Genomic DNA, 23,906 nt, shown 5'->3' with positions numbered 1-23,906 from the left:
CGCCCCTGATTCCCCACCTCTGATTCCCCATATCTTATTCCCCGCCTCTGTTTCCCCCCCTCTGATTCCCAGCCTCTGATTCCCCATATCTGATTCCCTGCCTCTGATTCCCCATATCTGATTCCCCGCCTCTATTTCCCCATATCTGCTTCGCCGCCTCTGATTCCCCAACTCTGATTCCCCGCCTCTGATTCCCCAGCTCTGATTTCCCGCCTCTGATTCCCGGCATCCGATTCCCTGCCTCTGATTCCCCACCTCTGATTCCCCATCTCTGATTCCCCGCCTCTGATTCCCCGTGTCTGATTCCCTGCCTCTGATTCCCCGACTCTGATTCCCCGCGTCTGATTCCCTGCCACTGATTCCCTGCCCCTGATTCCCCACCTCTGATTCCCCATATCTGATTCCCCGCCTCTGTTTTCCTGCCTCTGATTCCCTGCCTCTGATTCCCCATATCTGATTCCCCGCCTCTGATTCCCCAACTCTGATTCCCCGCCTCTGATTCCCCAGCTCTGAATCCCCGCCTCTGACTCCTCGCGTCTGATTCCCTGCCTCTGATTCCCCGCCTCTGATTCCCCATCTGTGATTCACAACCTCTGATGCCCCACCTCTGATTCCCCATATCTGATTCCCCGCCTCTGTTTCCCCGCCTCTGATTCCCCGCCTCTGATTCCCCATATCTGATTCCCCGCCTCTGATTGCCCACCTCTGATTCCCCGCGTCTGATTCCCTGCCTCTGATTCACCGCCTCTGATTCCCCATCTCTGGTTCACCACCTCTGATTCCCGGCCTCTGATTCCCCATCTCTGATTCCGCACATCCGATTCCCTGCCTATGATTCCCCACCTCTGATTCCCCGCCTCTGATTCCCCATATCTGATTCCCTGCCTCTGTTTCCCCGCCTCTGATTCCCCATATGTGATTCCCCACCTCTGTTTCCACGCCTCTGATTCCCCGCCTCTGTTTTCCCATCTCTGATTCACCGCCTTTGATTCGCCACCTCTGATTCCCCATATCTGATTCCCCACCTCTGTTTCCCCGCCTCTGATTCCCCGCCTCTGATTCTCCATATCTCATTCCCCGCCTCTGAATCCCCATCTCTGATTCCCGAACTCTGATTCCCCACCTCTGATTCCCGGCCTCTTATTCCCAGCATCTGATTCCCGGCCTCTGATTCCCGGCCTCTAATTCCCCGCTTCTGATTCTGATTCCCTGCCTCTGAATCCCCATCTCTGATTCCGCACATCTGATTCCCCGCCTTTGATTCCCCCCGTCTTATTCCCAGCCTCTGAATCCCCGTGTCTGATTTCCTGCCTCTGATTCCCCGCCTCTGATTCCCCATCCCTGATTCACCGCCTCTGATTCCCCACCTCTGATTCCCCATCTCTGATTCCGCACATCCGATTCCCTGCCTCTGATTCCCCGACTCTGATTCCCCACCTCTGATTGCCCAGCTCTGATTCCCCGCCTCTGATTCCCCGCGTCTGATTCCCTGCCTCTGATTCCCCGCCTCTGATTCCCCATCTCTGATTCCCCACCTCTGATTCCCCGTGTCTGATTCCCTGCCTCTGAATCCCCGCCTCTGATTCCCCGCCTCTGATTCCCCATATCTTATTCCCCGCCTCTGTTTCCCCCGCTCTGATTCCCAGCCTCTGATTCCCCATATCTGATTCCCCGCCTCTGATTCCCCATATCTGATTCCCCGCCTCATTTTCCCCATATCTGCTTCGCCGCCTCTGATTCCCCAACTCTGATTCCCCGCCTCTGATTCCCCAGCTCTGATTTCCCGCCTCTGATTTCCGGCATCCGATTCCCTGCCTCTGATTCCCCATCTCTGATTCCCCGCCTATGATTCCCCGCCTTTGTTTCCCCGCCTCTGATTCCCCGCCTCTGTTTCCCCATATCTGATTCCCCGCCTCTGATTCCCCAACTTTGATTCCCCTCCTCTAATTCGCCAGCTATGATTCCCCGCCTCTGATTCCCTGCGTCTGATTCCCTGCCTCTGATTCCCCTTCTCTGATTCACCACCTCTGAATCCCCACCTCTGATTCCCCATCTCTGATTCCGCACATCCGATTCCCTGCCTCTGATTCCCCGCCTCTGATTCCCCGCCTCTGATTCCCTGCCTCTGATTCGCAACCTCTAATTCCCCACCTCTGATTCCCCATATCTGATTCCCCGCCTCTGTTTCCCTGCCTCTGATTCCCGGCCTCTGATTCCCCAGCTCTGATTCCCCGCCTTTTATTCCCGGCCTCTGATTCCCTTCCACTGATTCCCCGCCGCTGATTCCCCACCTCTGATTCCCCATATCTGATTCCCCGCCTCTGTTTCCCCAGCTCTGATTCCCCACCTCTGATTCCCCAGCTCTGATTCCCTGCCACTGATTCCCCGCCCCTGATTCCCCACCTCTGATTCCCCATATCTGATTCCCCGCCTCTGTTTCCCCAGCTCTGATTCCCTGCCTCTGATTCCCTGCCCTGATTCCCCATCTCTGTTTCACCGCCTTTGATTCGCCACCTCTGATTCCCCATATCTGATTCCCCGCCTCTGTTTCCCCGCCTCTGATTCCCTGCCTCTGATTCCCAACCTCTGATTCCACACCTCTCATTCCCCATATATGATTCCCCGCCTCTATTTCCTCATATCTGATTCCCCGCCTCTGATTCCCCAACTCTGATTCCCCGCCTCTGATTCCCCAGCTCTGATTCCCCGCCTCTGATTCCCGGCGTCCGATTCCCTGCCTCTGATTCCCCGCCTCTGATTCCCCATCTCTGATTCCCCGCCTCTGATTCCCCGTGTCTGATTCCCTGCCTCTGATTCCCCGCCTCTGATTCTCCGCCTCTGATTCCCTGCCACTGATTCCCTGCCCCTGATTCCCCACTTCTGATTCCCCATATCTGATTCCCCGCCTCTGTTTCCCCGCCTCTGATTCCCCGCCTCTGATTCCCTGCCTCTGATTCCCTGCCTCTGATTCCCCGCCTTGATTCCCCATCTCTGATTTACAACCTCTGATTCCCCACCTCTGATTCCCCATATCTGATTCCCAGCCTCTGTTTCCCCGCCTCTGATTCCCCGCCTCTGATTCCCCATATCTGATTCCCCGGCTCTGATTGCCCACCTCTGATTCCCCGCCTCTGATTCGCCAGCTCTGATTCCCCGCCTCTGATTCCCCGCATCTGATTCCCTGCCTCTGATTCCCCGCCTCTGATTCCCCATCTCTGATTCACCGCCTTTGATTCGCCACCTCTGATTCCCCATATCTGATTCCCCACCTCTGTTTCCCCGCCTCTGATTCCCCGCCTCTGATTCTCCATATCTCATTCCCCGCCTCTGAATCCCCATCTCTGATTCCCGGACTCTGATTCCCCACCTCTGATTCCCGGCCTCTTATTCCCAGCATTTGATTCCCGGCCTCTGATTCCCGGCCTCTGATTCCCCGCTTCTGATTGTGATTCCCTGCCTCTGATTCCCCATCTCTGATTCCGCACATCTGATTCCCTGCCTCTGATTCCCCACCTCTGATTCCCCATATCTGATTCCCCGCCTCTGTTTCCCCGCCTCTGATTCCCCGCCTCTGTTTCCCCATATCTAATTCCCCACCTCTGATGCCCCAACTCTGATTCCCCGCCTCTGATTCCCCAGCTCTGATTCCCCACCTCTGATTCCCTGCATCCGATTCCCCATGTCTGATTCCCCGCCTCTGTTTCCCCGCCTCTGATTCCCCGCCTCTGTTTCCCCATATCTGATTCCCCGCCTCTGATTCCCCAGCTCTGATTCCCTGCCTCTGATTCCCCGCGTTCCATTCCCTGCCTCTGATTCCCCGCCTGTGATTCCCCATCTCTTATTCACCACCTCTGATTCCCCACCTCTGATTCCCCATATCTAATTCCCCGCCTCTGTTTGCCCGCCTCTGATTCCCCTCCTCTGTTTCCACATATCTGATTCCCCGCCTCTGAATCCCCAACTCTGATTCCCCGCCTCTGATTCACCAGCTCTGATTCCCCGCCTTTGATTCCCCCCGTCTGATTCCCAGCCTCTGAATCCCCGTGTCTGATTTCCTGCCTCTGATTCCCCGCCTCTGATACCCATCTCTGATTCACCGCCTCTGATTCCCCACCTCTGACTCTCCATTTCTGATTCCGCACATCCGATTCCCTGCCTCTGATTCCCCGACTCTGATTCCCCACCTTTGATTCCCCAGCTCTTATTCCCCGCCTCTGATTCCCCGCGTCTGATTCCCTGCCTCTGATTCCCCGCCTCTGATTCCCCATCTCTGATTCCCCACCTCTGATTCCCCGTCTGATTCCCTGCCTCTGATTCCCCGCCTCTGATTCCCCGCCTCTGATTCCCTGCAACTGATTCCCCGCCCCTGATTCCCCACCTGTGATTCCCCATATCTTATTCCCCGCCTCTGTTTCCCCCCCTCTGATTCCCAGCCTCTGATTCCCCATATCTGATTCCCTGCCTCTGATTCCCCATATCTGATTCCCCGCCTCTATTTCCCCATATCTGCTTCGCCGCCTCTGATTCCCCAACTCTGATTCCCCGCCTCTGATTCCCCAGCTCTGATTTCCCATCTCTGATTCCGCACATCCGATTCCGTGCCTCTGATTCCCCGCCTCTGATTCCCCATCTCTGATTCACCGCCTCTGATTCCCCACCTCTGACTCCCCATTTCTGATTCCGCACATCCGATTCCCTGCCTCTGATTCCCCGACTCTGATTCCCCACCTCTGATTCCCCAGCTCTTATTCCCCGCCTCTGATTCCCCGCGTCTGATTCCCTGCCTCTGATTCCCCGCCTCTGATTCCCCATCTCTGATTCCCCACCTCTGATTCCCCGTGTCTGATTCCCTGCCTCTGATTCCCCGCCTCTGATTCCCCACCTCTGATTCCCCAGCTCTGATTCCCCGCCTCTGATTCCCCGCGTCTGATTCCCTGCCTCTGATTCCCCGCCTCTGATTCCCCATCTCTGATTCCCCACCTCTGATTCCCCGTGTCTGATTCCCTGCCTCTGATTCCCCAACTCTGATTCCCCGCCTCTGATTCCCTGCCACTGATTCCCCACCACTGATTCCCCACCTCTGATTCCCCATATCTTATTCCCCGCCTCTGTTTCCCCCGCTCTGATTCCCAGCCTCTGATTCCCCATATCTGATTCCCCGCCTCTGATTCCCCATATCTGATTCCCCGCCTCATTTTCCCCATATCTGCTTCGCCGCCTCTGATTCCCCAACTCTGATTCCCCGCCTCTGATTCCCCAGCTCTGATTTCCCGCCTCTGATTTCCGGCATCCGATTCCCTGCCTCTGATTCCCCGCCTCTGATTCCCCATCTCTGATTCCCCGCCTCTGATTCCCTGCCTCTGTTTCCCCGCCTCTGATTCCCCGCCTCTGTTTCCCCATATCTGATTCCCCGCCTCTGATTCCCCAACTTTGATTCCCCTCCTCTAATTCGCCAGCTATGATTCCCCGCCTCTGATTCCCTGCGTCTGATTCCCTGCCTCTGATTCCCCTTCTCTGATTCACCACCTCTGAATCCCCACCTCTGATTCCCCATCTCTGATTCCGCACATCCGATTCCCTGCCTCTGATTCCCCGCCTCTGATTCCCCGCCTCTGATTCCCTGCCTCTGATTCGCAACCTCTAATTCCCCACCTCTGATTCCCCGCCTCTGTTTCCCTGCCTCTGATTCCCGGCCTCTGATTCCCTGCCACTGATTCCCCGCCCCTGATTCCCCACCTCTGATTCCCCATATCTTATTCCCCGCCTCTGTTTCCCCAGCTCTGATTCCCCACCTCTGATTCCCCAGCTCTGATTCCCTGCCACTGGTTCCCCGCCCCTGATTCCCCACCTCTGATTCCCCATATCTGATTCCCCGCCTCTGTTTCCCCAGCTCTGATTCCCTGCCTCTGATTCCCTGCCCTGATTCCCCATCTCTGTTTCACCGCCTTTGATTCGCCACCTCTGATTCCCCATATCTGATTCCCCGCCTCTGTTTCCCCGCCTCTGATTCCCTGCCTCTGATTCCCAACCTCTGATTCCACACCTCTCATTCCCCATATATGATTCCCCGCCTCTATTTCCCCATATCTGATTCCCCGCCTCTGATTCCCCAACTCTGATTCCCCGCCTCTGATTCCCCAGCTCTGATTCCCCGCCTCTGATTCCCGGCGTCCGATTCCCTGCCTCTGATTCCCCGCCTCTGATTCCCCATCTCTGATTCCCCGCCTCTGATTCCCCGCGTCTGATTCCCTGCCTCTGATTCCCCGCCTCTGATTCCCCGCCTCTGATTCCCTGCCACTGATTCCCTGCCCCTGATTCCCCACTTCTGATTCCCCATATCTGATTCCCCGCCTCTGTTTCCCCGCCTCTGATTCCCCGCCTCTGATTCCCCATATCTGATTCCATGCCTCTGATTCCCCAACTCTGATTCCCCGCCTCTGATTCCCCAGCTCTGAATCCCCGCCTCTGATTCCCCGCGTCTGATTCCCTGCCTCTGATTCCCCGCCTTGATTCCCCATCTCTGATTTACAACCTCTGATTCCCCACCTCTGATTCCCCATATCTGATTCCCAGCCTCTGTTTCACCGCCTCTGATTCCCCGCCTCTGATTCCCCATATCTGATTCCCCGGCTCTGATTGCCCACCTCTGATTCCCCGCCTCTGATACGCCAGCTCTGATTCCCCGCCTCTGATTCCCCGCATCTGATTCCCTGCCTCTGATTCCCCGCCTCTGATTCCCCATCTCTGATTCCCCGCCTCTGATTCCCCGCCTCAGATTCTCCATATCTCATTCCCCGCCTCTGAATCCCCATCTCTGATTCCCGGACTCTGATTCCCCAACTCTGATTCCCGGCCTCTTATTCCCAGCATTTGATTCCCGGCCTCTGATTCCCGGCCTCTGATTCCCCGCTTCTGATTCTGATTCCCTGCCTCTGATTCCCCATCTCTGATTCCGCACATCTGATTCCCTGCCTCTGATTCCCCACCTCTGATTCCCCATATCTGATTCCCCGCCTCTGTTTCCCCGCCTCTGATTCCCCGCCTCTGTTTCCCCATATCTAATTCCCCACCTCTGATGCCCCAACTCTGATTCCCCGCCTCTGATTCCCCAGCTCTGATTCCCCACCTCTGATTCCCTGCATCCGATTCCCCATGTCTGATTCCCCGCCTCTGTTTCCCCGCCTCTGATTCCCCGCCTCTGTTATCCCATATCTGATTCCCCGCCTCTGATTCCCCAGCTCTGATTCCCTGCCTCTGATTCCCCGCGTTCCATTCCCTGCCTCTGATTCCCCGGCTGTGATTCCCCATCTCTTATTCACCACCTCTGATTCCCCACCTCTGATTCCCCATATCTAATTCCCCGCCTCTGTTTGCCCGCCTCTGAGTCCCCTCCTCTGTTTCCACATATCTGATTCCCCGCCTCTGAATCCCCAACTCTGATTCCCTGCCTCTGATTCACCAGCTCTGATTCCCCGCCTTTGACTCCCCCCGTCTGATTCCCAGCCTCTGAATCCCCGTGTCTGATTTCCTGCCTCTGATTCCCCGCCTCTGATTCCCCATCTCTGATTAACCGCCTCTGATTCCCCACCTCTGACTCCCCATTTCTGATTCCGCACATCCGATTCCCTGCCTCTGATTCCCCGACTCTGATTCCCCACCTCTGATTCCCCAGCTCTTATTCCCCGCCTCTGATTCCCCGCATCTGATTCCCTGCCTCTGATTCCCCGCCTCTGATTCCCCATCTCTGATTCCCAACCTCTGATTCCCCGTGTCTGATTCCCTGCCTCTGATTCCCCGCCTCTGATTCCCCGCCTCTGATTCCCTGCAACTGATTCCCCGCCCCTGATTCCCCACCTCTGATTCCCCATATCTTATTCCCCGCCTCTGTTTCCCCCCCTCTGATTCCCAGCCTCTGATTCCCCATATCTGATTCCCTGCCTCTGATTCCCCATATCTGATTCCCCGCCTCTATTTCCCCATATCTGCTTCGCCGCCTCTGATTCCCCAACTCTGATTCCACGCCTCTGATTCCCCAGCTCTGATTTCCCGCCTCTGATTCCCGGCATCCGATTCCCTGCCTCTGATTCCCCGCCTCTGATTCCCCATCTCTGATTCCCCGCCTCTGATTCCCCGTGTCTGATTCCCTGCCTATGATTCCCCGCCTCTGATTCCCCGCGTCTGATTCCCTGCCACTGATTCCCTGCCCCTGATTCCCCACCTCTGATTCCCCATATCTGATTCCCCGCCTCTGTTTTCCCGCCTCTGATTCCCTGCCTCTGATTCCCCATATCTGATTCCCCGCCTCTGATTCCCCAACTCTGATTCCCCGCCTCTGATTCCCCAGCTCTGAATCCCCGGCTCTGATTCCCCGCGTCTGATTCCCTGCCTCTGATTCCCCGCCTCTGATTCCCCATCTGTGATTCACAACCTCTGATGCCCCACCTCTGATTCCCCATATCTGATTCCCCGCCTCTGTTTCCCCGCCTCTGATTCCCCGCCTCTGATTCCCCATATCTGATTCCCCACCTCTGATTGTGCACCTCTGATTCACCGCCTCCGATTCCCCATCTCTGGTTCACCACCTATGATTCCCGGCCTCTGATTCCCCATCTCTGATTCCGCACATCCGATTCCCTGCCTATGATTCCCCACCTCTGATTCCCCGCCTCTGATTCCCCATATCGGATTCCCTGCCTCTCTTTCCCTGCCTCTGATTTTCCATATGTGATTCCCCACCTCTGTTTACCCGCCTCTGATTCCCCGCCTCTGTTTCCCCATCTCTGATTCACCGCCTTTGATTCGCCACCTCTGATTCCCCATATCTGATTCCCCACCTCTGTTTCCCCGCCTCTGATTCCCCGCCTCTGGTTCTCCATATCTCATTCCCCGCCTCTGAATCCCCATCTCTGATTCCCGGACTCTGATTCCCCACCTCTGATTCCCGGCCTCTTATTCCCAGCATCTGATTCCCGGCCTCTGATTCCCGGCCTCTAATTCCCCGCCTCTGTTTCCCCATATCTAATTCCCCACCTCTGATGCCCCAACTCTGATTCCCCGCCTCTGATTCCCCAGCTCTGATTCCCTGCCTCTGATTCCCCGCGTTCTATTCCCTGCCTCTTATTCCCCGCCTGTGATTCCCCATCTCTGATTCACCACCTCTGATTCCCCACCTCTGATTCCCCATATCTAATTCCCCGCCTCTGTTTGCCCACCTCTGATTCCCCGCCTCTGTTTCCCCATATCTGATTCCCCGCCTCTGAATCCCCAACTCTGATTCCCTGCCTCTGATTCACCAGCTCTGATTCCCCGCCTTTGATTCTCCCCGTCTGATTCCCAGCCTCTGAATCCCCGTGTCTGATTTCCTGCCTCAGATTCCCCGCCTCTGATTCCCCATCTCTGATTCCCCGCCTCTGATTCCCCAACTCTGATTCCCCGCCTCTGATTCCCCAGCTCTGATTTCCCGCCTCTGATTTCCGGCATCCGATTCCCTGCCTCTGATTCCCCGCCTCTGATTCCCCATCTCTGATTCCCCGCCTATGATTCCCCGCCTCTGTTTCCCCGCCTCTGATTCCCCGCCTCTGTTTCCCCATATCTGATTCCCCGCCTCTGATTCCCCAACTTTCATTCCCCTCCTCTAATTCGCCAGCTATGATTCCCCGCCTCTGATTCCCTGCGTCTGATTCCCTGCCTCTGATTCCCCTTCTCTGATTCACCACCTCTGAATCCCCACCTCTGATTCCCCATCTCTGATTCCGCACATCCGATTCCCTGCCTCTGATTCCCCGCCTCTGATTCCCCATATCTGATTCCCCGCCTCTGATTCCCCAACTCTGATTCCCCGCCTCTGATTCCCCAGCTCTGAATCCCCGGCTCTGATTCCCCGTGTCTGATTCCCTGCCTCTGATTCCCCGCCTCTGATTCCCCATCTGTGATTCACAACCTCTGATGCCCCACCTCTGATTCCCCATATGTGATTCCCCGCCTCTGTTTCCCCGCCTCTGATTCCCCGCCTCTGATTCCCCATATCTGATTCCCCACCTCTGATTGTGCACCTCTGATTCACCGGCTCTGATTCCCCATCTCTGGTTCACCACCTATGATTCCCGGCCTCTGATTCCCCATCTCTGATTCCGCACATCCGATTCCCTGCCTATGATTCCCCACCTCTGATTCCCCATATCGGATTCCCTGCCTCTCTTTCCCTGCCTCTGATTCCCCATATGTGATTCCCCACCTCTGTTTACCCGCCTCTGATTCCCCGCCTCTGTTTCCCCATCTCTGATTCACCGCCTTTGATTCGCCACCTCTGATTCCCCATATCTGATTCCCCACCTCTGTTTCCCCGCCTCTGATTCCCCGCCTCTGATTCTCCATATCTCATTCCCCGCCTCTGAATCCCCATCTCTGATTCCCGGACTCTGATTCCCCACCTCTGATTCCCGGCCTCTTATTCCCAGCATCTGATTCCCGGCCTCTGATTCCCGGCCTCTAATTCCCCGCCTCTGTTTCCCCATATCTAATTCCCCACCTCTGATGCCCCAACTCTGATTCCCCGCCTCTGATTCCCCAGCTCTGATTCCCTGCCTCTGATTCCCCGCGTTCTATTCCCTGCCTCTTATTCCCCGCCTGTGATTCCCCATCTCTGATTCACCACCTCTGATTCCCCACCTCTGATTCCCCATATCTAATTCCCCGCCTCTGTTTGCCCACCTCTGATTCCCCGCCTCTGTTTCCCCATATCTGATTCCCCGCCTCTGAATCCCCAACTCTGATTCCCTGCCTCTGATTCACCAGCTCTGATTCCCCGCCTTTGATTCCCCCCGTCTGATTCCCAGCCTCTGAATCCCCGTGTCTGATTTCCTGCCTCAGATTCCCCGCCTCTGATTCCCCATCTCTGATTCACCGCCTCTGATTCCCCAACTCTGATTCCCCGCCTCTGATTCCCCAGCTCTGATTTCCCGCCTCTGATTTCCGGCATCCGATTCCCTGCCTCTGATTCCCCGCCTCTGATTCCCCATCTCTGATTCCCCGCCTATGATTCCCCGCCTCTGTTTCCCCGCCTCTGATTCCCCGCCTCTGTTTCCCCATATCTGATTCCCCGCCTCTGATTCCCCAACTTTGATTCCCCTCCTCTAATTCGCCAGCTATGATTCCCCGCCTCTGATTCCCTGCGTCTGATTCCCTGCCTCTGATTCCCCTTCTCTGATTCACCACCTCTGAATCCCCACCTCTGATTCCCCATCTCTGATTCCGCACATCCGATTCCCTGCCTCTGATTCCCCATATCTGATTCCCCGCCTCTGTTTCCCTGCCTCTGATTCCCGGCCTCTGATTCCCCAGCTCTGATTCCCCGCCTTTTATTCCCGGCCTCTGATTCCCTTCCACTGACTCCCCGCCGCTGATTCCCCACCTCTGATTCCCCATATCTGATTCCCCGTCTCTGTTTCCCCAGCTCTGATTCCCCACCTCTGATTCCCCAGCTCTGATTCCCTGCCACTGATTCCCCGCCCCTGATTCCCCACCTCTGATTCCCCATATCTAATTCCCCGCCTCTGTTTGCCCGCCTCTGATTCCCCGCCTCTGTTTCCCCATATCTGATTCCCCGCCTCTGAATCCCCAGCTCTGATTCCCTGCCTCTGATTCACCAGCTCTGATTCCCCGCCTTTGATTCCCCCCGTCTGATTCCCAGCCTCTGAATCCCCGTGTCTGATTTCCTGCCTCAGATTCCCCGCCTCTGATTCCCCATCTCTGATTCACCGCCTCTGATTCCCCAGCTCTGATTTCCCGCCTCTGATTTCCGGCATCCGATTCCCTGCCTCTGATTCCCCGCGTCTGATTCCCCATCTCTGATTCCCCGCCTATGATTCCCCGCCTCTGTTTCCCCGCCTCTGATTCCCCGCCTCTGTTTCCCCATATCTGATTCCCCGCCTCTGATTCCCCAACTTTGATTCCCCTCCTCTAATTCGTCAGCTATGATTCCCCGCCTCTGATTCCCTGCGTCTGATTCCCTGCCTCTGATTCCCCTTCTCTGATTCACCACCTCTGAATCCCCACCTCTGATTCCCCATCTCTGATTCCGCACATCCGATTCCCTGCCTCTGATTCCCCGCCTCTGATTCCCCGCCTCTGATTCCCTGCCTCTGATTCGCAACCTCTAATTCCCCACCTCTGATTCCCCATATCTGACTCCCCGCCTCTGTTTCCCTGCCTCTGATTCCCGGCCTCTGATTCCCCAGCTCTGATTCCCCGTCTTTTATTCCCGGCCTCTGATTCCCTTCCACTGATTCCCCGCCCCTGATTCCCCACCTCTGATTCCCCATATCTGATTCCCCGCCTCTGTTTCCCCAGCTCTGATTCCCTGCCTCTGATTCCCTGCCCTGATTCCCCATCTCTGTTTCACCGCCTTTGATTCGCCACCTCTGATTCCCCATATCTGATTCCCCGCCTCTGTTTCCCCGCCTCTGATTCCCTGCCTCTGATTCCCAACCTCTGATTCCACACCTCTCATTCCCCATATATGATTCCCCGCCTCTATTTCCCCATATCTGATTCCCCGCCTCTGATTCCCCTACTCTGATACCCCGCCTCTGATTCCCCAGCTCTGATTCCCCGCCTCTGATTCCCGGCGTCCGATTCCCTGCCTCTGATTCCCCGCCTCTGATTCCCCATCTCTGATTCCCCGCCTCTGATTCCCCGTGTCTGATTCCCTGCCTCTGATTCCCCGCCTCTGATTCCCCGCCTCTGATTCCCTGCCACTGATTCCCTGCCCCTGATTCCCCACTTCTGATTCCCCATATCTGATTCCCCGCCTCTGTTTCCCCGCCTCTGATTCCCCGCCTCTGATTCCCCATATCTGATTCCCTGCCTCTGATTCCCCAACTCTGATTCCCCGCCTCTGATTCCCCAGCTCTGAATCCCCGCCTCTGATTCCCCGTGTCTGATTCCCTGCCTCTGATTCCCCGCCTTGATTCCCCATCTCTGATTTACAACCTCTGATTCCCCACCTCTGATTCCCCATATCTGATTCCCAGCCTCTGTTTCCCCGCCTCTGATTCCCCGCCTCTGATTCCCCATATCTGATTCCCCGGCTCTGATTGCCCACCTCTGATTCCCCGCCTCTGATTCGCCAGCTCTGATTCCCCGCCTCTGATTCCCCGCATCTGATTCCCTGCCTCTGATTCCCCGCCTCTGATTCCCCATCTCTGATTCACCGCCTTTGATTCGCCACCTCTGATTCCACATATCTGATTCCGAACCTCTGTTTCCCCGCCTCTGATTCCCCGCTTCTGATTCTCCATATCTCATTCCCCGCCTCTGAATCCCCATCTCTGATTCCCGGTCTCTGATTCCCCACCTCTGATTCCCGGCCTCTTATTCCCAGCATTTGATTCCCGGCCTCTGATTCCCGGCCTCTGATTCCCCGCTTCTGATTCTGATTCCCTGCCTCTGATTCCCCATCTCTGATTCCGCACATCTGATTCCCTGCCACTGATTCCCCACCTCTGATTCCCCATATCTGATTCCCCGCCTCTGTTTCCCCGCCTCTGATTCCCCGCCTCTGTTTCCCCATATCTAATTCCCCACCTCTGATGCCCCAACTCTGATTCCCCGCCTCTGATTCCCCAGCTCTGATTCCCCACCTCTGATTCCCTTCATCCGATTCCCCATGTCTGATTCCCCGCCTCTGTTTCCCCGCCTCTGATTCCCCGCCTCTGTTTCCCCATATCTGATTCCCCGCCTCTGATTCCCCATATCTGATTCCCCACCTCTGATTGTGCACCTCTGATTCACCGCCTCTGATTCCCCATCTCTGGTTCACCACCTATGATTCCCGGCCTCTGATTCCCCATCTCTGATTCCGCACATCCGATTCCCTGCCTATGATTCCCCACCTCTGATTCCCCGCCTCTGATTCCCCATATCGGATTCCCTGCCTCTCTTTCCCTGCCTCTGATTCCCCATATGTGATTCCCCACCTCTGTTTACCCGCCTCTGATTCCCCGCCTCTGTTTCCCCATCTCTGATTCACCGCCTTTGATTCGCCACCTCTGATTCCCCATATCTGATTCCCCACCTCTGTTTCCCCGCCTCTGATTCCCCGCCTCTGATTCTCCATATCTCATTCCCCGCCTCTGAATCCCCATCTCTGATTCCCGGACTCTGATTCCCCACCTCTGATTCCCGGCCTCTTATTCCCAGCATCTGTATCCCGGCCTCTGATTCCCGGCCTCTAATTCCCCGCCTCTGTTTCCCCATATCTAATTCCCCACCTCTGATGCCCCAACTCTGATTCCCCGCCTCTGATTCCCCAGCTCTGATTCCCTGCCTCTGATTCCCCGCGTTCTATTCCCAGCCTCTTATTCCCCGCCTGTGATTCCCCATCTCTGATTCACCACCTCTGATTCCCCACCTCTGATTCCCCATATCTAATTCCCCGCCTCTGTTTGCCCACCTCTGATTCCCCGCCTGTTTCCCCATATCTGATTCCCCGCCTCTGAATCCCCAACTCTGATTCCCTGCCTCTGATTCACCAGCTCTGATTCCCCGCCTTTGATTCCCCCCGTCTGATTCCCAGTCTCTGAATCCCCGTGTCTGATTTCCTGCCTCAGATTCCCCGCCTCTGATTCCCCATCTCTGATTCACCGCCTCTGATTCCCCAACTCTGATTCCCCGCCTCTGATTCCCCAGCTCTGATTTCCCGCCTCTGATTTCCGGCATCCGATTCCCTGCCTCTGATTCCCCGCCTCTGATTCCCCATCTCTGATTCCCCGCCTATGATTCCCCGCCTCTGTTTCCCCGCCTCTGATTCCCCGCCTCTGTTTCCCCATATCTGATTCCCCGCCTCTGATTCCCCAACTTTGATTCCCCTCCTCTAATTCGCCAGCTATGATTCCCCGCCTCTGATTCCCTGCGTCTGATTCCCTGCCTCTGATTCCCCTTCTCTGATTCACCACCTCTGAATCCCCACCTCTGATTCCCCATCTCTGATTCCGCACATCCGATTCCCTGCCTCTGATTCCCCATATCTGATTCCCCGCCTCTGTTTCCCTGCCTCTGATTCCCGGCCTCTGATTCCCCAGCTCTGATTCCCCGCCTTTTATTCCCGGCCTCTGATTCCCTTCCACTGATTCCCCGCCGCTGATTCCCCACCTCTGATTCCCCATATCTGATTCCCCGCCTCTGTTTCCCCAGCTCTGATTCCCCACCTCTGATTCCCCAGCTCTGATTCCCTGCCACTGATTCCCCGCCCCTGATTCCCCACCTCTGATTCCCCATATCTAATTCCCCGCCTCTGTTTGCCCGCCTCTGATTCCCCGCCTCTGTTTCCCCATATCTGATTCCCCGCCTCTGAATCCCCAGCTCTGATTCGCTGCCTCTGATTCACCAGCTCTGATTCCCCGCCTTTGATTCCCCCCGTCTGATTCCCAGCCTCTGAATCCCCGTGTCTGATTTCCTGCCTCAGATTCCCCGCCTCTGATTCCCCATCTCTGATTCACCGCCTCTGATTCCCCAGCTCTGATTTCCCGCCTCTGATTTCCGGCATCCGATTCCCTGCCTCTGATTCCCCGCGTCTGATTCCCCATCTCTGATTCCCCGCCTATGATTCCCCGCCTCTGTTTCCCCGCCTCTGATTCCCCGCCTCTGTTTCCCCATATCTGATTCCCCGCCTCTGATTCCCCAACTTTGATTCCCCTCCTCTAATTCGTCAGCTATGATTCCCCGCCTCTGATTCCCTGCGTCTGATTCCCTGCCTCTGATTCCCCTTCTCTGATTCACCACCTCTGAATCCCCACCTCTGATTCCCCATCTCTGATTCCGCACATCCGATTCCCTGCCTCTGATTCCCCGCCTCTGATTCCCCGCCTCTGATTCCCTGCCTCTGATTTGCAACCTCTAATTCCCCACCTCTGATTCCCCATATCTGACTCCCCGCCTCTGTTTCCCTGCCTCTGATTCCCGGCCTCTGATTCCCCAGCTCTGATTCCCCGTCTTTTATTCCCGGCCTCTGATTCCCTTCCACTGATTCCCCGCCCCTGATTCCCCACCTCTGATTCCCCATATCTGATTCCCCGCCTCTGTTTCCCCAGCTCTGATTCCCTGCCTCTGATTCCCTGCCCTGATTCCCCATCTCTGTTTCACCGCCTTTGATTCGCCACCTCTGATTCCCCATATCTGATTCCCCGCCTCTGTTTCCCCGCCTCTGATTCCCTGCCTCTGATTCCCAACCTCTGATTCCACACCTCTCATTCCCCATATATGATTCCCCGCCTCTATTTCCCCATATCTGATTCCCCGCCTCTGATTCCCCAACTCTGATACCCCGCCTCTGATTCCCCAGCTCTGATTCCCCGCCTCTGATTCCCGGCGTCCGATTCCCTGCCTCTGATTCCCCGCCTCTGATTCCCCATCTCTGATTCCCCGCCTCTGATTCCCCGTGTCTGATTCCCTGCCTCTGATTCCCCGCCTCTGATTCCCCGCCTCTGATTCCCTGCCACTGATTCCCTGCCCCTGATTCCCCACTTCTGATTCCCCATATCTGATTCCCCGCCTCTGTTTCCCCGCCTCTGATTCCCCGCCTCTGATTCCCCATATCTGATTCCCTGCCTCTGATTCCCCAACTCTGATTCCCCGCCTCTGATTCCCCAGCTCTGAATCCCCGCCTCTGATTCCCCGTGTCTGATTCCCTGCCTCTGATTCCCCGCCTTGATTCCCCATCTCTGATTTACAACCTCTGATTCCCCACCTCTGATTCCCCATATCTGATTCCCAGCCTCTGTTTCCCCGCCTCTGATTCCCCGCCTCTGATTCCCCATATCTGATTCCCCGGCTCTGATTGCCCACCTCTGATTCCCCGCCTCTGATTCGCCAGCTCTGATTCCCCGCCTCTGATTCCCCGCATCTGATTCCCTGCCTCTGATTCCCCGCCTCTGATTCCCCATCTCTGATTCACCGCCTTTGATTCGCCACCTCTGATTCCCCATATCTGATTCCGAACCTCTGTTTCCCCGCCTCTGATTCCCCGCTTCTGATTCTCCATATCTCATTCCCCGCCTCTGAATCCCCATCTCTGATTCCCGGACTCTGATTCCCCACCTCTGATTCCCGGCCTCTTATTCCCAGCATTTGATTCCCGGCCTCTGATTCCCGGCCTCTGATTCCCCGCTTCTGATTCTGATTCCCTGCCTCTGATTCCCCATCTCTGATTCCGCACATCTGATTCCCTGCCACTGATTCCCCACCTCTGATTCCCCATATCTGATTCCCCGCCTCTGTTTCCCCGCCTCTGATTCCCCGCCTCTGTTTCCCCATATCTAATTCCCCACCTCTGATGCCCCAACTCTGATTCCCCGCCTCTGATTCCCCAGCTCTGATTCCCCACCTCTGATTCCCTTCATCCGATTCCCCATGTCTGATTCCCCGCCTCTGTTTCCCCACCTCTGATTCCCCGCCTCTGTTTCCCCATATCTGATTCCCCGCCTCTGATTCCCCAGCTCTGATTCCCTGCCTCTGATTCCCCGCGTTCCATTCCCTGCCTCTGATTCCCCGCCTGTGATTCCCCATCTCTTATTCACCACCTCTGATTCCCCACCTCTGATTCCCCATATCTAATTCCCCGCATCTGTTTGCCCGCCTCTGATTCCCCTTCTCTGTTTCCACATATCTGATTCCCCGCCTCTGAATCCCCAACTCTGATTCCCCGCCTCTGAATCACCAGCTCTGATTCCCCGCCTTTGATTCCCCCCGTCTGATTCCCAGCCTCTGAATCCCCGTGTCTGATTTCCTGCCTCTGATTCCCCGCCTCTGATTCCCCATCTCTGATTCACCGCCTCTGATTCCCCACCTCTGACTCCCCATTTCTGATTCCGCACATCCGATTCCCTGCCTCTGATTCCCCGACTCTGATTCCCCACCTCTGATTCCCCAGCTCTTATTCCCCGCCTCTGATTCCCCGCGTCTGATTCCCTGCCTCTGATTCCCCGCCTCTGATTCCCCATCTCTGATTCCCCACCTCTGATTCCCCGTCTGATTCCCTGCCTCTGATTCCCCACCTCTGATTCCCCGCCTCTGATTCCCTGCAACTGATTCCCCGCCCCTGATTCCCCACCTCTGATTCCCCATATCTTATTCCCCGCCTCTGTTTCCCCCCCTCTGATTCCCAGCCTCTGATTCCCCATATCTGATTCCCTGCCTCTGATTCCCCATATCTGATTCCCCGCCTCTATTTCCCCATATCTGCTTCGCCGCCTCTGATTCCCCAACTCTGATTCCCCGCCTCTGATTCCCCAGCTCTGATTCCCCATCTCTGATTCCGCACATCCGATTCCCTGCCTCTGATTCCCCGCCTCTGATTCCCCATCTCTGATTCACCGCCTCTGATTCCCCACCTCTGACTCCCCATTTCTGATTCCGCACATCCGATTCCCTGCCTCTGATTCCCCGACTCTGATTCCCCACCTATGATTCCCCAGCTCTTATTCCCCGCCTCTGATTCCCCGCGTCTGATTCCCTGCCTCTGATTCCCCGCCTCTGATTCCCCATCTCTGATTCCCCACCTCTGATTCCCCGTGTCTGATTCCCTGCCTCTGAATCCCCGCCTCTGATTCCCCGCATCTGATTCCCTGCCACTGATTCCCCACCACTGATTCCCCACCTCTGATTCCCCATATCTTATTCCTCGCCTCTGTTTCCCCCGCTCTGATTCCCAGCCTCTGATTCCCCATATCTGATTCCCCGCCTCTGATTCCCCATATCTGATTCCCCGCCTCATTTTCCCCATATCTGCTTCGCCGCCTCTGATTCCCCAACTCTGATTCCCTGCCTCTGATTCCCCAGCACTGATTTCCCGCCTCTGATTTCCGGCATCCGATTCCCTGCCTCTGATTCCCCGCCTATGATTCCCCGCATCTGTTTCCCCGCCTCTGATTCCCCGCCTCTGTTTCCCCATATCCGATTCCCCGCCTCTGATTCCCCAACTTTGATTCCCCTCCTCTAATTTGCCAGCTATGATTCCCCGCCTCTGATTCCCTGCGTCTGATTCCCTGCCTCTGATTCCCCTTCTCTGATTCACCACCTCTGAATCCCCACCTCTGATTCCCCATCTCTGATTCCGCACATCCGATTCCCTGCCTCTGATTCCCCGCCTCTGATTCCCCGCCTCTGATTCCCTGCCTCTGATTCGCAACCTCTAATTCCCCACCTCTGATTCCCCATATCTGATTCCCCGCCTCTGTTTCCCTGCCTCTGATTCCCGGCCTCTGATTCCCCAGCTCTGATTCCCCGCCTTTTATTCCCGGCCTCTGATTCCCTGCCACTGATTCCCCGCCCCTGATTCCCCACCTCTGATTCCCCATATCTGATTCCCGGCCTCTGTTTCCCCAGCTCTGATTCCCCACCTCTGATTCCCCAGCTCTGATTCCCTGCCACTGATTCCCCGCCCCTGATTCCCCACCTCTGATTCCCCATATCTGATTCCCCGCCTCTGTTTCCCCAGCTCTGATTCCCTGCCTCTGATTCCCTGCCCTGATTCCCCATCTCTGTTTCACCGCCTTTGATTCGCCACCTCTGATTCCCCATATCTGATTCCCCGCCTCTGTTTCCCCGCCTCTGATTCCCTGCCTCTGATTCCCAACCTCTGATTCCACACCTCTCATTCCCCATATATGATTCCCCGCCTCTATTTCCCCATATCTGATTCCCCGCCTCTGATTCCCCAACTCTGATTCCCCGCCTCTGATTCCCCAGCTCTGATTCCCCGCCTCTGATTCCCGGCGTCCGATTCCCTGCCTCTGATTCCCCGCCTCTGATTCCCCATCTCTGATTCCCCGCCTCCGATTCCCCGCGTCTGATTCCCTGCCTCTGATTCCCCGCCTCTGATTCCCCGCCTCTGATTCCCTGCCACTGATTCCCTGCCCCTGATTCCCCACTTCTGATTCCCCATATCTGATTCCCCGCCTCTGTTTCCCCGCCTCTGATTCCCCGCCTCTGATTCCCCATATCTGATTCCCTGCCTCTGATTCCCCAACTCTGATTCCCCGCCTCTGATTCCCCAGCTCTGAATCCCCGCCTCTGATTCCCCGCGTCTGATTCCCTGCCTCTGATTCCCCGCCTTGATTCCCCATCTCTGATTTACAACCTCTGATTCCCCACCTCTGATTCCACATATCTGATTCCCAGCCTCTGTTTCCCCGCCTCTGATTCCCCGCCTCTGATTCCCCATATCTGATTCCCCGGCTCTGATTGCCCACCTCTGATTCCCCGCCTCTGATTCGCCAGCTCTGATTCCCCGCCTCTGATTACCCGCATCTGATTCCCTGCCTCTGATTCCCCGCCTCTGATTCCCCATCTCTGATTCACCGCCTTTGATTCGCCACCTCTGATTCCCCATATCTGATTCCCCACCTCTGTTTCCCCGCCTCTGATTCCCCGCCTCTGATTCTCCATATCTCATTCCCCGCCTCTGAATCCCCATCTCTGATTCCCGGACTCTGATTCCCCACCTCTGATTCCCGGCCTCTTATTCCCAGCATTTGATTCCCGGCCTCTGATTCCCGGCCTCTGATTCCCCGCTTCTGATTCTGATTCCCTGCCTCTGATTCCCCATCTCTGATTCCCCACCTCTGATTCCCCAGCTCTGATTCCCTGCCACTGATTCCCCGCCCCTAATTCCCCACCTCTGATTCCCCATATCTGATTCCCCACCTCTGTTTCCCCAGCTCTGATTCCCTGCCTCTGATTCCCTGCCCTGATTCCCCATCTCTGTTTCACCGCCTTTGATTCGCCACCTCTGATTCCCCATATCTGATTCCCCGCCTCTGTTTCCCCGCCTCTGATTCCCTGCCTCTGATTCCCAACCTCTGATTCCAAACCTCTCATTCCCCATATATGATTCCCCGCCTCTATTTCCCCATATCTGATTCCCCGCCTCTGATTCCCCAACTCTGATTCCCCGCCTCTGATTCCCCAGCTCTGATTCCCCGCCTCTGATTCCCGGCGTCCGATTCCCTGCCTCTGATTCCCCGCCTCTGATTCCCCATCTCTGATTCCCCGCCTCTGATTCCCCGCGTGTGATTCCCTGCCTCTGATTCCCCGCCTCTGATTTCCCGCCTCTGATTCCCTGCCACTGATTCCCTGCCCCTGATTCCCCACTTCTGATTCCCCATATCTGATTCCCCGCCTCTGTTTCCCCGCCTCTGATTCCCCGCCTCTGATTCCCCATATCTGATTCCCTGCCTCTGATTCCCCAACTCTGATTCCCCGCCTCTGATTCCCCAGCTCTGAATCCCCGCCTCTGATTCCCCGCGTCTGATTCCCTGCCTCTGATTCCCCGCCTTGATTCCCCATCTCTGATTTACAACCTCTGATTCCCCACCTCTGATTCCCCATATCTGATTCCCAGCCTCTGTTTCCCCGCCTCTGATTCCCCGCCTCTGATTCCCCATATCTGATTCCCCGGCTCTGATTGCCCACCTCTGATTCCCCGCCTCTGATTCGCCAGCTCTGATTCCCCGCCTCTGATTCCCCGCATCTGATTCCCTGCCTCTGATTCCCCGCCTCTGATTCCCCATCTCTGATTCACCGCCTTTGATTCGCCACCTCTGATTCCCCATATCTGATTCCCCACCTCTGTTTCCCCGCCTCTGATTCCCCGCCTCTGATTCTCCATATCTCATTCCCCGCCTCTGAATCCCCATCTCTGATTCCCGGACTCTGATTCCCCACCTCTGATTCCCGGCCTCTTATTCCCAGCATTTGATTCCCGGCCTCTGATTCCCAGCCTCTGATTCCCCGCTTCTGATTCTGATTCCCTGCCTCTGATTCCCCATCTCTGATTCCGCACATCTGATTCCCTGCCTCTGATTCCCCACCTCTGATTCCCCATATCTGATTCCCCGCCTCTGTTTTCCCGCCTCTGATTCCCCGCCTCTGTTTCCCCATATCTAATTCCCCACCTCTGATGCCCCAACTCTGATTCCCCGCCTCTGATTCCCCGGCTCTGAATCCCCACCTCTGATTCCCTGCATCCGATTCCCCATGTCTGATTCCCCACCTCTGTTTCCCCGCCTCTGATTCCCCGCCTCTGTTTCCCCATATCTGATTCCCCGCCTCTGATTCCCCAGCTCTGATTCCCTGCCTCTGATTCCCCGCGTTCCATTCCCTGCCTCTGATTCCCCGCCTGTGATTCCCCATCTCTTATTCACCACCTCTGATTCCCCACCTCTGATTCCCCATATCTAATTCCCCGCCTCTGTTTGCCCGCCTCTGAGTCACCTCCTCTGTTTCCACATATCTGATTCCCCGCCTCTGAATCCCCAACTCTGATTCCCTGCCTCTGATTCACCAGCTCTGATTCCCCGCCTTTGATTCCCCCCGTCTGATTCCCAGCCTCTGAATCCCCGTGTCTGATTTCCTGCCTCTGATTCCCCGCCTCTGATTCCCCATCTCTGATTCACCGCCTCTGATTCCCCACCTCTGACTCCCCATTTCTGATTCCGCACATCCGATTCCCTGCCTCTGATTCCCCGACTCTGATTCCCCACCTCTGATTCCCCAGCTCTTATTCCCCGCCTCTGATTCCCCGCGTCTGATTCCCTGCCTCTGATTCCCCGCCTCTGATTCCCCATCTCTGATTCCCCACCTCTGATTCCCCGTGTCTGATTCCCTGCCTCTGATTCCCCGCCTCTGATTCCCCGCCTCTGATTCCCTGCAACTGATTCCCCGCACCTGATTCCCCACCTCTGATTCCCCATATCTTATTCCCTGCCTCTGTTTCCCCCCCTCTGATTCCCAGCCTCTGATTCCCCATATCTGATTCCCTGCCTCTGATTCCCCATATCTGATTCCCCGCCTCTATTTCCCCATATCTGCTTCGCCGCCTCTGATTCCCCAACTCTGATTCCCCGCCTCTGATTCCCCAGCTCTGATTTCCCGCCTCTGATTCCCGGCATCCGATTCCCTGCCTCTGATTCCCCGCCTCTGATTCCCCATCTCTGATTCCCCGCCTCTGATTCCCCGTGTCTGATTCCCTGCCTATGATTCCCCGCCTCTGATTCCCCGCGTCTGATTCCCTGCCACTGACTCCCTGCCCCTGATTCCCCACCTCTGATTCCCCATATCTGATACCCCGCCTCTGTTTTCCCGCCTCTGATTCCCTGCCTCTGATTCCCCATATCTGATTCCCCGCCTCTGATTCCCCAACTCTGATTCCCCGCCTCTGATTCCCCAGCTCTGAATCCCCGGCTCTGATTCCCCGCGTCTGATTCCCTGCCTCTGATTCCCCGCCTCTGATTCCCCATCTGTGATTCACAACCTCTGATGCCCCACCTCTGATTCCCCATATCTGATTCCCCGCCTCTGTTTCCCCGCCTCTGATTCCCCGCCTCTGATTCCCCATATCTGATTCCCCACCTCTGATTGTGCACCTCTGATTCACCGCCTCTGATTCCCCATCTCTGATTCACCACCTATGATTCCCGGCCTCTGATTCCCCATCTCTGATTCCGCACATCCGAATCCCTGCCTATGATTCCCCACCTCTGATTCCCCGCCTCTGATTCCCCATATCGGATTCCCTGCCTCTGTTTCCCTGCCTCTGATTCCCCATATGTGATTCCCCACCTCTGTTTACCCGCCTCTGATTCCCCGCCTCTGTTTCCCCATCTCTGATTCACCGCCTTTGATTCGCCACCTCTGATTCCCCATATCTGATTCCCCACCTCTGTTTCCCCGCCTCTGATTCCCCGCCTCTGATTCTCCATATCTCATTCCCCGCCTCTGAATCCCCATCTCTGATTCCCGGACTCTGATTCCCCACCTCTGATTCCCGGCCTCTTATTCCCAGCATCTGATTCCCGGCCTCTGATTCCCGGCCTATAATTCCCCGCCTCTGTTTCCCCATATCTAATTCC

The sequence above is a fragment of the Narcine bancroftii genome, chromosome 8 (assembly GCF_036971445.1).
Source record: "Narcine bancroftii isolate sNarBan1 chromosome 8, sNarBan1.hap1, whole genome shotgun sequence".
NCBI lineage: Eukaryota > Metazoa > Chordata > Chondrichthyes > Torpediniformes > Narcinidae > Narcine > Narcine bancroftii.
This window is presented reverse-complemented; position numbering follows the sequence as displayed.